Source organism: Crocodylus porosus, unplaced genomic scaffold, assembly GCF_001723895.1.
Source record: "Crocodylus porosus isolate Cpor-Errol unplaced genomic scaffold, CroPor_comp1, whole genome shotgun sequence".
NCBI lineage: Eukaryota > Metazoa > Chordata > Crocodylia > Crocodylidae > Crocodylus > Crocodylus porosus.
The window spans coordinates 86,004,781-86,016,110 of NW_017728943.1; the positions used below are offsets into that span (position 1 = coordinate 86,004,781).

Here is an 11,330-nt window from a genome sequence, read left to right on the forward strand (position 1 = left end):
TCTGTTCACCAAGGCCCCCCTTGGAGTCACCAGGAACAATGGCCACAAGCTGAGGGAGGATAGGTTTAGGTTAGATATTACGAAGAACTACTTCACGGTAAGGGTGGCCAGAGCCTGGAGTAGGCTTCCCAGAGAGGTGGTGCTCTCACCTTCCCTGGAGATCTTCAAGAGGAGACTGGACAGGCACCTGGCTGGGGTCTTATGACCCCTTCCATCTGCAGTACTCCTTCCTCTCCATGGCAGGCGGTCAGACTAGATGATCTATCTAGGTCCCTTCTGACTCATTGATTCTATGATTCTATGAACAACATGTCAGGTAGGGCACAGAACGAGCAGAGCGGGATTGACACTGTTCCCACCATTGCCATAGAACTGGTGTACAATCAGTTAAAGGAATTAGACTTTTATAAATCAGCAGGACCAGATGAACTCCATCCACGAGTGCTGTAAGAGTTGGCTGAAGTAATCACAGAGCTCCTGGCAAAGGTCTTTAAAAAATCATGGGCCTCTGGAGAACTGGAGGACTGGAAGAGGGCCAATGTTGTGCCCATCTTCAAGAAGGGGAAGCATGAAGAACAAGGAGACTGCAGGCCAATTAACTTAATTTCTATTCCAAGGAAAATCCTAGAAACATTCATCGTAGAGGTTATATGTGACAAACTTACAGAAGGCATGATATTGAATGACAGCCAGCATGGCTTCATCATGGGCAGGTCTCGTCTGACCAGCCTCATTTCTTTCTATGATCAGGTGACTTGTCACCTGGATGAGAGAAAAGTGGTTGACATCATATACCTCGACTTCCACAAAGCCTTTGACCTGATATCCCATGAAGTACTGGAAGATATCTGGCTGAACTGCAGGACCATCAAGTGGGTGCAAAAATGGTTGCAGGGTAGGATGCAGAGAGTCCAAATGAATGGATTGACGTTGTCTTGACAAGATGTGGGCAACGGCATACCCCAGTGCTGTTCAATATCTTCATCAATGATGGGGTGAAAAGACCATTGGCTAAGTTCCCATCCGACACCAAGATATGGGGTTTTGCAGACACACCTGCAGGTAGGCTGCAGATTCAAGCAGACCTAGACAGGCTGGCATGTTGGGCAGAATGGAACCAGATTAGGTTCAATGTAGGGAAATGCAAAGTGCTGCATCTGGGAAGGAAGAACCCCCAGCACACCTACAGGCTGGGCATTGCCAACCTGACCAACACTACAAATGAAAGGGATCTGGCTGTAACAATAGACCGCAGCATGAAAATAAGCTAGCAATGGAAAGCAGTAGCCGCTATGGCCAATAAAACTCTGGCATGCATCAATCAATGCATCTCCAGTAAATCCAAAGAAGTGATTCTCCCACTTTACTCAACATTGGTGCGGGCGCAGCTGGAGTACTGTGTCCAGTTTTGGGCACCCCACTTCAAGAAGGACACGCTAAAGCTCAAGAGGGTCCAGAGAATGGCCTCTTCAGCCTAGAAAAAAGGCTGAGAGGGGACCTGATTGTGGCTTACCGCTATATCAGAGGTGTACATCAGGGGCTCGGTGAACAACTGTTCACCAGGGCACCCTTGGGGAAAACTACAAACAATGGCCACAAACTCCTCAAAGATAGTTTCAGGCTGAACATTAGGAAAAACTTCTTCACAACTAGGGTGTCCGGACTATGGAACAAGCTCCCCCCCCAGAGGTGGTGCAATCCCACCCTTGAGGTCTTCAAAAGAAGACTGGATGGTCACCTGGTTGGTGTCACCTGACCCCAGATGTCTTTCCTGCCCATTCAGGGGGCTGGACTCACTGATACTTAGGGGTCCCTTCCACCCCTATGATTCTGTGATTCTATATGACCCTGGATGGGAATCCCAGGCTTATTTGGTATAGGGGGAAGTATCCATGTTGCGAGGAGGGGCTTTTTTTCCCTACTTGTGGTGGGTGGGTGGTTGTGCCTGTAACAGTAAACAGCTGTAAGTTGCTGGGTAGTGGTGGCAAGAAGGCTCATACCACCTCTGCCTTCTGGGCTCAGGTTCCAGGCTCCCACACCAACTCTACCTAGTCCTGCATGCCAGGATTGGGCTCTAGGGGTTCCATGGTGCCTTGGCCTGATTCTGCATGCTGGGATTGGGCTCCAGGGGCCCCCACTGCCTCTGCCCAGTTCTGCGAGGAAATGGCCTCCACACCCAATCTTGCATGCAGGCCTGTGGGGTTCCTCATGTATCTTTGTGGGCCAGAGGTTACAGCCCCAAAGACCAGATCTGGCCCATAGGCCATGAGTTGAGCACCCTTGCTTTAGAGCATTGAATTGGATATAGCTAGAATGATCTAACCCTTATTCATTTCCCTCCCTGGCATCCAACGTTGTTGGTTTAAAGATACCAAATGAAACATCTCCAATCATTCTGTTCAACCACCATTAATAAAATTATCATCTATAAATTAGTCTAGTTCCCTTTTGAACCTAGCTATGCTACCTGCCTCTACTACCTCCTGTGGTAATGAATTCTAGACTCCTGTTAGTTATAAACCTGGCTCCTGCTAATTTCTGTAGCTGCCTCCTTCCTAGCTCTAGTATTCTGGGACTTGGTTAAGAACACTTCCCTATTAACTTCCTTCATGATTTTTCAGACCTCTATCATATCCCTCCTCAGCCTTCTCCTTTCCAAAATGAAGAGTTCTAGTTCAGTCTGTCCTAGTGTGGCAATTGCTCCATACCTCTGATTAATTTGGTTGTCCTTCTTTGTATGTTTCTAGTTCTACTACATCTTTTTTGAGGTGCAGAGACCAGAAATGTACATAGTATTTAAGGCATGGGAGAACCATGGATTTATATAATGGCATGATGATGTTTTCAGTTCCCTTAATGAGGCCTTCTTAATTGGCTATTTTGGTCACAGCTGCACATTGAAATGAGGTTTTTAGAGAACAATCTACAATGACTCCAAGTTCTCTCTCAGATCAGAAAGGCTCCGGGAGGGGCGAGAGACATATGGCTGAAAGCCCACTGCACCCCTGCTCCCCTGAAGCCCCCCACCAACCTCTAGCAGCTGCAGAGCACCCCACTGACCCCCAGCACAGCCAGAGGTAAGTGGGGCCTGTGGTGGGAGGGGGTTAACCCCAGAGAGTGGGAGGAGGCAGCTGAGTGGACCAGGGAGGGTCTGGACCCCCTGGCCCTACTTTGCCCAGCCCCCCAGGAAGCCACAAGACTGGAGCCACACAAACAGGCTGTGCAAACAGGCATGCTTGTCTGTGTGGTGTGTGAGTTAGTGTAGAGATCATGTAGGAGGGTGAGCAGGAGGGCCTGGGGCCCTGCCTGTGCACCCCCACCCCAGGGAAGCCAGTCCCAGCCATAGCCAGCACACCAGCAGCATGACACGGATGGGCATGTGCTGCACCCCGAGGATCCCCTCAGAGGCCCCCACCCAGACAGATTCCATGGTTCTGGGCTCCATGCAGATGGCTCTTGGCTGTGTGGGCTGCCTGTCACTAACTGTGACTGTTTCAGGATGACCGTAAGGAAGAATTTCTTCACTGTCTGAGCCCCCAAAGTCTGGAATAGCTTGCCACCAGAGGTGGTTCAAGCACCTACATTGAACACCTTCAAGAGAAATTTGGATGCTTATCTTGCTGGGATCCAATGACTCCAGCTGACTTCCTGCCCCTGGGGCAGGGGGCTAGACTAGATAATCTTCCAAGGTCCCTTTCAGCCCTAATGTCTATGAAATTTATGAAATCTCTTCTCTTTGTCATAACAACTGATTCAAAATCCAGCCTTGTGTATGTATGATTGAGGTTATTTTTTCCAGTGTGAATTACCTTGCACTTGTCAACATTTTTTGCCCATTCACTTAGCTTAGTGAGATCTTCTGCAGCTCTTCTCCATCTACGCGGGCTTTGACTACCAGGAATAATTTGGTATCAGCTGCAAACTTGGAGATTTCACTGTGCTCCCCTATTTCCACGTCACTGTTAAAAATGTTGAACAAAACTGAACCCAACACAGATCCCTGTGGAGCTGTTTTGACCTCCCTCCAGCCTGAAAGTGACCATTTAGCTCTGCCTTTTTAACCAGATCTCAGTCCATGAAAGAAGTTTTCCTTTAATCCCTTGGTAACCCTTTTTTTTTTTTTAAAAAAAAAGCCTTTGGTAAGTCATCTTGTTGAAAACTTTTTGAAAATCCAAACGTATTATGCCAATTGGATCCCCCTCATTCACATACTTTTTGGCACCCTCAAAGAAATGCAGCATATTGGTGAGGCAGGATTTCTTTTTCCAAAAACCGTGCTGACTCTTCCCTAGCAGATGATATTTATTCATATGAATGCTGATTTTATTATCTATTATACTTTCTATGAAGTTGCCAGGGATGAAAGTGAGACTAATTGGTGTGTAGTTCCAAGGACCACCCTTTTTGAAGATGGGTGGTATGTTGGAAACACAACAGCGTTGTATGTAAGACAGAAGGTGATAGATAGTACTGTTATAGTTGACATTGGTAAAGCCTCAGGTAGAGGACTGCATCCAGTTTGGGGCAATGCAATTTAAGCAGAATGTTGAGAAACTGGAGAAGATCCAGAGGCAGGTGACAAAGACAGTGAATGGGTTAGAAATATGGCTGTAGAAGCAGAGGCTGGAACAACTAAATAAATTTAATTTGGAAAAAAATAGGATTAAGGAAAGATGTGATAGCAGTTTTCAGCTATTTAAAAGGCTGGTCTTCCTTGCCACATAAGGCATGATATGATGTATAAGGTTAGAACCGAAGCAAAGCAGATATAGTTTAAATCACAGGAAAAACTTCCTGGCCACATCCTCACACTCAGGGCCATGTACTTTTAGCACCACAAATAATTTCAGTACAAATTAGTACAAATTTGTGCTGGTAATTTGTGCCTCAGTGCACATGTCTGAACATGTGCTTTGTCATGTGACAAATTGTGAACTTTTGGCAAACTGCCCTTGCCCAGATCCTCTGGCTCTTCAGCCAGGGAAAGCTGGAGGCTGATGCCAGCACCTGTGCTAGCCCCAGCAATATAAACTGGTGACCTGGTGTGCAGCTCAGGACTACTTGCCCTCAGGAGCTTCTCAGCCTGGCTAGTTGGTGTCTGGGAACACTAGCCCCCTGTGCTAGTTAGACTGCTGCAGCAGTCCTGACTGAGAATGGCCCTTGCATCCTGTACACACTGCAGAAGTCTGGCAGCAAAGGTCCCCAGGGAATAGCCTCACTCTTAGGCGTGGGGCCTGTGCGGTCAGGTGGGTGTTCCACAAGCCATAGCAATATGGGGCTGGCACCCTGACAAGGACCGTGGCCATCCTGGGGTCTGCCCATCCCATCCTTTTTGAGACCTGCTTCCACCTGCTACAGCATCAAACCCGTCAGACCTGTAGCCCCATGGTTGTGTACCTAATGAACCCAGATGTAGATTATATGTCTGCTTGGGCTCTGGACACTCCAGAAGACCCACCTGGACATTTGGGCCAGTTGTTAGTGGGCTGTGGCTGTACAGCAGCAGCACTGGATCTAGGAAGCCTGGTCCAGGGTCAGAGTGAGAAGCCTGGCTCAGGCCTCCAGGTACAAGCTGCCTCTGCCAGGAAGGATAGAGCAATACCCAAACCCATTCAAAGTCAGAAATATATTGCAACTATTTATGTAAGAACCAGGGGGTAGAGAGAAGGCCCTTAGGGGTGGGAGAAACACCAGGGAAGGAGGAGGGAATCCAGGGTTGGTGGTCTCTCAGCCCTGAGCCTGGCCTCAGGCCTGTCTGCCACCACCCCATGCTGACATGGCTGGGGCACTGACTACTCTGGGGAGGAGGACAAGCATTCCTCCTCAGAGGCAGATGCTGCAGGTAGGCTCATGACCAGGAAGGGAAGAGGCAGAAGAGGCACTCCTCAATGGCTGTGGCGGGCCCATGGGGTCTGCTGGGGTGCCAGCTGAGCCACTAGCCAGGCAAAATGCTCCCGGCCAGGCTCTGCCCAGGTGGTGGTGGTGCAGGCTGGCCATGGGGCTAGGTGTCTATACTGGGTCTGGTGCAGGCTGGGGCACAGTGGCAGGAGTGGCTGGGGTGGGGAGGTTGACCAGGAGCCGCTGCAACACACTGTGATCCTCCTGGATGGCAGTGTCGACGGAATCCCGAAGTTGCCTCAGCTCCTCATAGCTATGCCAGGCAAGCTGCCACTCCTCCCTTTTCTCTGTCACCAACTGCTGCAGTGCCACTCTCCCAGCCCACATTTCCTACAGGACAAGGGCCTGGTCACAGTGGGAGCAGCAGAACTTGGTCAGGACCTGCTGGCAGTATTTCCAGGAAATCCTGGTAACAAATTTTGGCCTTGAACTTCAAATTAGCAGTGCACTGAATGTTTTAATGTTCAATGTGTGTGGTTTGTGGCACTACAGAGGGGTTTGTGGCACCAAAAACCACATGTGCCTGAATGTGTAGTCATGGCCACTAAGTGTGAAAACAGTAGGACAATGAAACTTGCTGTCTGGGGGAGTAGTAGAATCTTTTTCACTGGAGGTCTTCAAAATGAGGCTGGATAGGCATCCATCTGGAATGGTTTTTGAAACATTGCATCCTGCATTGGTTAAGGGAGTTGTATTAGTTGATCTTTGAGATCTCTTCCAGCTCCTAGCTTCTCCTTTGGTACTTGGATAAAACTGACAACTTCAGAGGATTCTTAAGAGGTAAGCCTATGTCGACTAAGACACTTGTGACAGGACCCAAAGCCATCCTTGTACTTACTGCATGCCATACAAGAAGGCCATTGTATGGTACCTGAGTGTAGCTCCCAACTATAACCTATGAATAACATGTGGTTTGCAGACTTGAGAGTTGTCTGACCAAATCAGATTTGTTGCAGGCACAGGGAAGACATGAGGATGAATTTGATACTGTGCATTAGTTTAGTACTTGCTTAACAAAGTACTAACTATATGTACAGAAACTAGAATTACTGTGCAGTAGAATGGTTATTTGGTGATGTACTATTAGCCTAATAACACTGTGTAGTAGGCTGTTAGCACAGTTTTTAACCGCTGTGCTACTCCAGTGTTATTAGGCTTATTAGGTTAATACGCAGTAAGCATATCGTATTGATGCACCAACTGGGCACATCTACACAAGATGTTTACTGAGGAATTGCCTAATTAGCTCCTCAGTTAATGTCTTGGTATCTATACATGCAGTCTATTAGGCTGCAGCAAACAATTCCATATCTACCAATCCTAAGGCTGTCATCAGAGTCAAAGTACATCTGGCCAGGATGCAATCTTCACTTTTGAGGCTCTCTCTTAGGTTTCAGTCTGGAGGTGGGATTCTGAGGGTCACAGTCCCCCTCCAGTGGGGCACATGAAACGGGCTGCTGGTATGCCCTCTGTCCATGGTAGCCTTTGGAGACCCTTCCCAGGGAACAGGAACAGGGACCCTCAAATCTTTGCTTTTGTCTTTTGCATAACAGCCATCCGCAAAGCTTCAACAGACAGCTGACACTAAGGATTTTTCAACTGCTTAACCTGTTTCTCTAGATATTAATTAATAAATTCCTATACTTCTTACAATGTTCTATTCAGATGCCACCTCTGTTTCCACACTTTAGAGTCCACTTGCCTTAAGTTACACAGTATACCTTAAAATCTGCAGTCACCAACTGCACAACACCTAGATTTCCCCTTCTAACCCTCAGGGACTGCTACAGCCAAGGATTAGTGGTAGGAGCAGAGATCCTAAACTCCCTCCCTAGTTTCTTGGGTAATCTAAAGCAGAGAGAAATCCAAAAAGTTATTTCCATAAGCTTGTTTATAACTCATTCCTTCTTTCTCCTAAACAAAAAGATCTCTGGATGTCTGAACCAGTGAGAATCCAACTTCTCCCGTAAGCTCAGGGAATTCTACAGCCTGAGTTGTAGACACCCAAAACATAAATAAATAAATAAACACAGAGCTTCCTCTGTATTCCCCCTTTCACAATTCTCCACCACTTAAATGTTACACATATTGCCAATTGCTCAAATCACGAGTGAGACCTTATGAGGGAGGATAAGGCAAGATGCCGTGTTTATTGATTAAGCACTTAACACACACACACACAACCACACACACCCACACACCACATTTATACCCCAGTTTTTGTTCTGCACTGGTATATGTTACCAGTCTTATCAGTGTTTGGATCATCTTAGTGACCAGTCAAGTTGATCATGAATAGGAGTCAGGCTCCTGCCGGTCCATCTCATCAGGTGCACCGATGCTTCAAGATGACGTGAAGAATGAGAGCCAAAATCGATATGTCTTCCCTCATCTTTTATAGCCTCGTCAGTTCACTAAGTCTTCTGGGCTTTTACTGTGTTATCACTGTGTTCTTCCTTAAAGGTCGATTGCCGTTATTCTCTTACTGTTCTGGGGTGGATTCTTCTTATTTTGGTCTTTTATTGGTCTGTATTCTTCAGACGGTTGTCAGATGATGTTTTCCTTTTCCATAGACATTCTCTCACCCATTCTCTCACACACAAAGCATACAAAGGTCGAGCACTTATGTCAAGCTACAGAGCAATACAAAATGGAGTTTCTTTTGGCAATGCAAAACTCAAGAAAATATATAAGATTAAAACAGATAGGCAAAAAGTCTATTTGTATAACACCAGGACTCCTGCCAGCTGGGGCTGCTCCAACCCAGCTCAGTGTGCTGTGGTCCCTGGCTCAAGTGTAAATGATGTGCCCGGGAGCAACATACTCTGAGATTTATCACATTACAGTAATATGCACATGTAGATGCGCCCATTTAGAAGCAATTTTGAGCAACTGTATTCTATATCCATTTATTACTTCTTCTGTTTTAATTTTTGTAAAAAGCTAAGGAAATTCAAACATACAAAACAGCCTTGCTTGTTAATCATTGTCATCAAGGTGGCATCCAAGTAACCTAAACTGCTATTTGTTGTATGCCATAGAGGCCTATTGTGGTATACCATGGAGAATGAGGGGAATGCCTATATTATTTTGATTAAATACACAATTATCCACTCACTCATACACAGGGACCTACTAAAATTGAAGATTTAATTTCTTGTCTGGAACTGAAAAATAAGAACTGGTCAGATACTTAAGTCTGGCCCAAAATGAATGAACTGTCAAGGATATATGAATGGAGTTACTATAGAGATACAATGGAAGACCAACACTTGGATATTAATGTTGAGTGGCTGCTAGCCAAGATAGGCAGGACATATGAAAATGGCATGACTAGAGCTTGAATGAAGAACTGAGTGCTATGGGGGAGATGAAATCCTGTGCTTGATCCTTGTTGATGTCAGGCCTGACAAGCAGGTCATGTTGGCAGCATGAAAGTGCATTCAAGATGTGCTTTTCCATTCTAAGTTCAGGGCCCTATGGTAATGTATTCTGGTATATCACTAAATGCTGACTCATTCTAAAAAGACTGTCCTGTGTCACTGAAAACTATGCTGTTTTCCACAGGTCCCAAAGGGAGCCAGCCTCTAGTAGGACGTTCCTGCTTTTTTGGACCCAACAGAAAGAACCATGCTGAGAAACAACCAGTGACGCAGTCTTGGGGAAATGGATTGTGGGTCACACCCTTGTAAACGTGGAGGCCTAGTACTACGGAGGCACATTCCCAGAGGGGCTGTGTAAACAGTGGAAGTGCAGTAATCTCTGTGGATCCATAACAGCATTTGTGACCTTTAATAGGAAAGGTATTTTCTTTTCTATTATAAAACGTATCTAATTTTCCCATGGGGTGATGGTGAGGTTAATAAGAGTTTAAATTACTCAGTGCTTTGGAGACTGACTGGTAAAGCCACCTGGTGATGGAAACAGACCTCTGAATAATGTTAAAAGTGCATGGTATATAGGTTACTGCTGACTTCCTCCAGATTGCTTATTGTGCAGCTGGATGCTGATTATATATGACAGGTGACAAAAATAGGTCTGCCAACCAGATCTAAGTCTGTTGTGTGCTGTAATTCTGCCATTTACTATGTACTGGTGTTTAAACGTTGTAATTTCTTGCACATAAATACAAGATTGCGTTTCTTGGCATTACGCTGGAGAGAGTCAGGGCTGGTGCCAGATGAAACTCTCACAGCTGACATACTGAAGTTTAAAGTTATGCAAAAGCTAGCTCTAGAGGCTTATGGCAATACAGCTGAAATCATGCTGAATTGTAAATGATACGCTATACACAAATAGCTTGGGGGGCACATGATAATTAATAACTACTGTATTTAGGTATTTGGGAACTCAGTTTCATTTATTATTAATTATAGCGTTGTTTAGCAAATGTTCTCTATGTTAATTGCCTGTTTATCTTGTCTGCATATGATGTTAGCAGATAGTTTGGATGAGCAAACTGATTAGGAAGAGCTGCAATTGTATTTCAGTGGTCGTCTTCATTGTAAAAGGTAATGGAAAGAAAAGCTGCAAAACAGATAAGGTAAGATAAGATGTACATTTTGAATGTTGGCATACATCAGTAGGTTATCTGCTACAGTGTGAAGGTCAGTGTAAGCGCAATGTATACTCAGAACAGTTCGGCTCTTCGAAAACAAATCCCCAAATTATCTGTAGAACAGTGTGCAGAGAACATTATTATGTAGGAAATGTGATGCTATACTTCTCTAATGAAATCCTAGCACTAACTTATTATCACTACTGTGCACCTAGAAGGAATGGATCTGCAAGAACATAAACAAAAGAGGGCACGGTGGTTAGCAACTATTTTCCAGCTTGCAGTCATTATACAAATGACTAAATAGATACCCACAAGACCACCTGGGACAAACTGACTTCCTATTATAGTGGTAATAATGAAAACTGGCTGTATGAACAGACATAGGGAAAGAATTAAAACTTTCTTACAGTAAATCTGGCAGTAGGAGAATTTATTCACAAGCAACAATCAAGCATCCTACATACAGAATCTGCTGCAACTGCAAACTTAAAACAATGATATCGGGATAACAGAGTGTGAATCTGACTAAACAGCCTAATATTAAGCTTGTGATTGAATTCCATTTGGGAGAAAGATGTAGTTAGTCATGTTAGGGCCTTGTTACATGGTAATTTTTGGTGGCTCCTGGAGCTCGTAACCTCTGAATTGTCCACAGTAAACATCTTAAAGTTGCTTAAAGCACTCATTATGTGGCTCAAAGTTACACAACTTCAGGGCAGAATTATCTCTTAATGTTACCCAACTCCTGTTTCATTAAGGTGTGGCCACTACCCACAGATGTGCTACCCAAGTTGAAGGCATGACTGCTTCAAAGCACTAAGCCAATCAACATTTGTGTGGTTTATAGCATAAGGTTTAACAAGGCCCTTAG

General features: G+C 45.3%; 1 long non-coding RNA gene across 1 annotated transcript in view; it reads left to right on the top strand.

Moving 5' to 3' along the window:
• The window catches only part of LOC109319901, an 18,952-nt gene extending 8,088 nt beyond the window's left edge, over positions 1 to 10,864 (top strand). The window contains exon 3 of the long non-coding RNA XR_002103662.1: positions 9,466 to 10,864. This is a non-coding gene — a long non-coding RNA (uncharacterized LOC109319901). The remainder of the gene's footprint in view (positions 1 to 9,465) is intronic.
• The last annotated feature ends 466 nt before the right edge of the window (positions 10,865 to 11,330 follow it).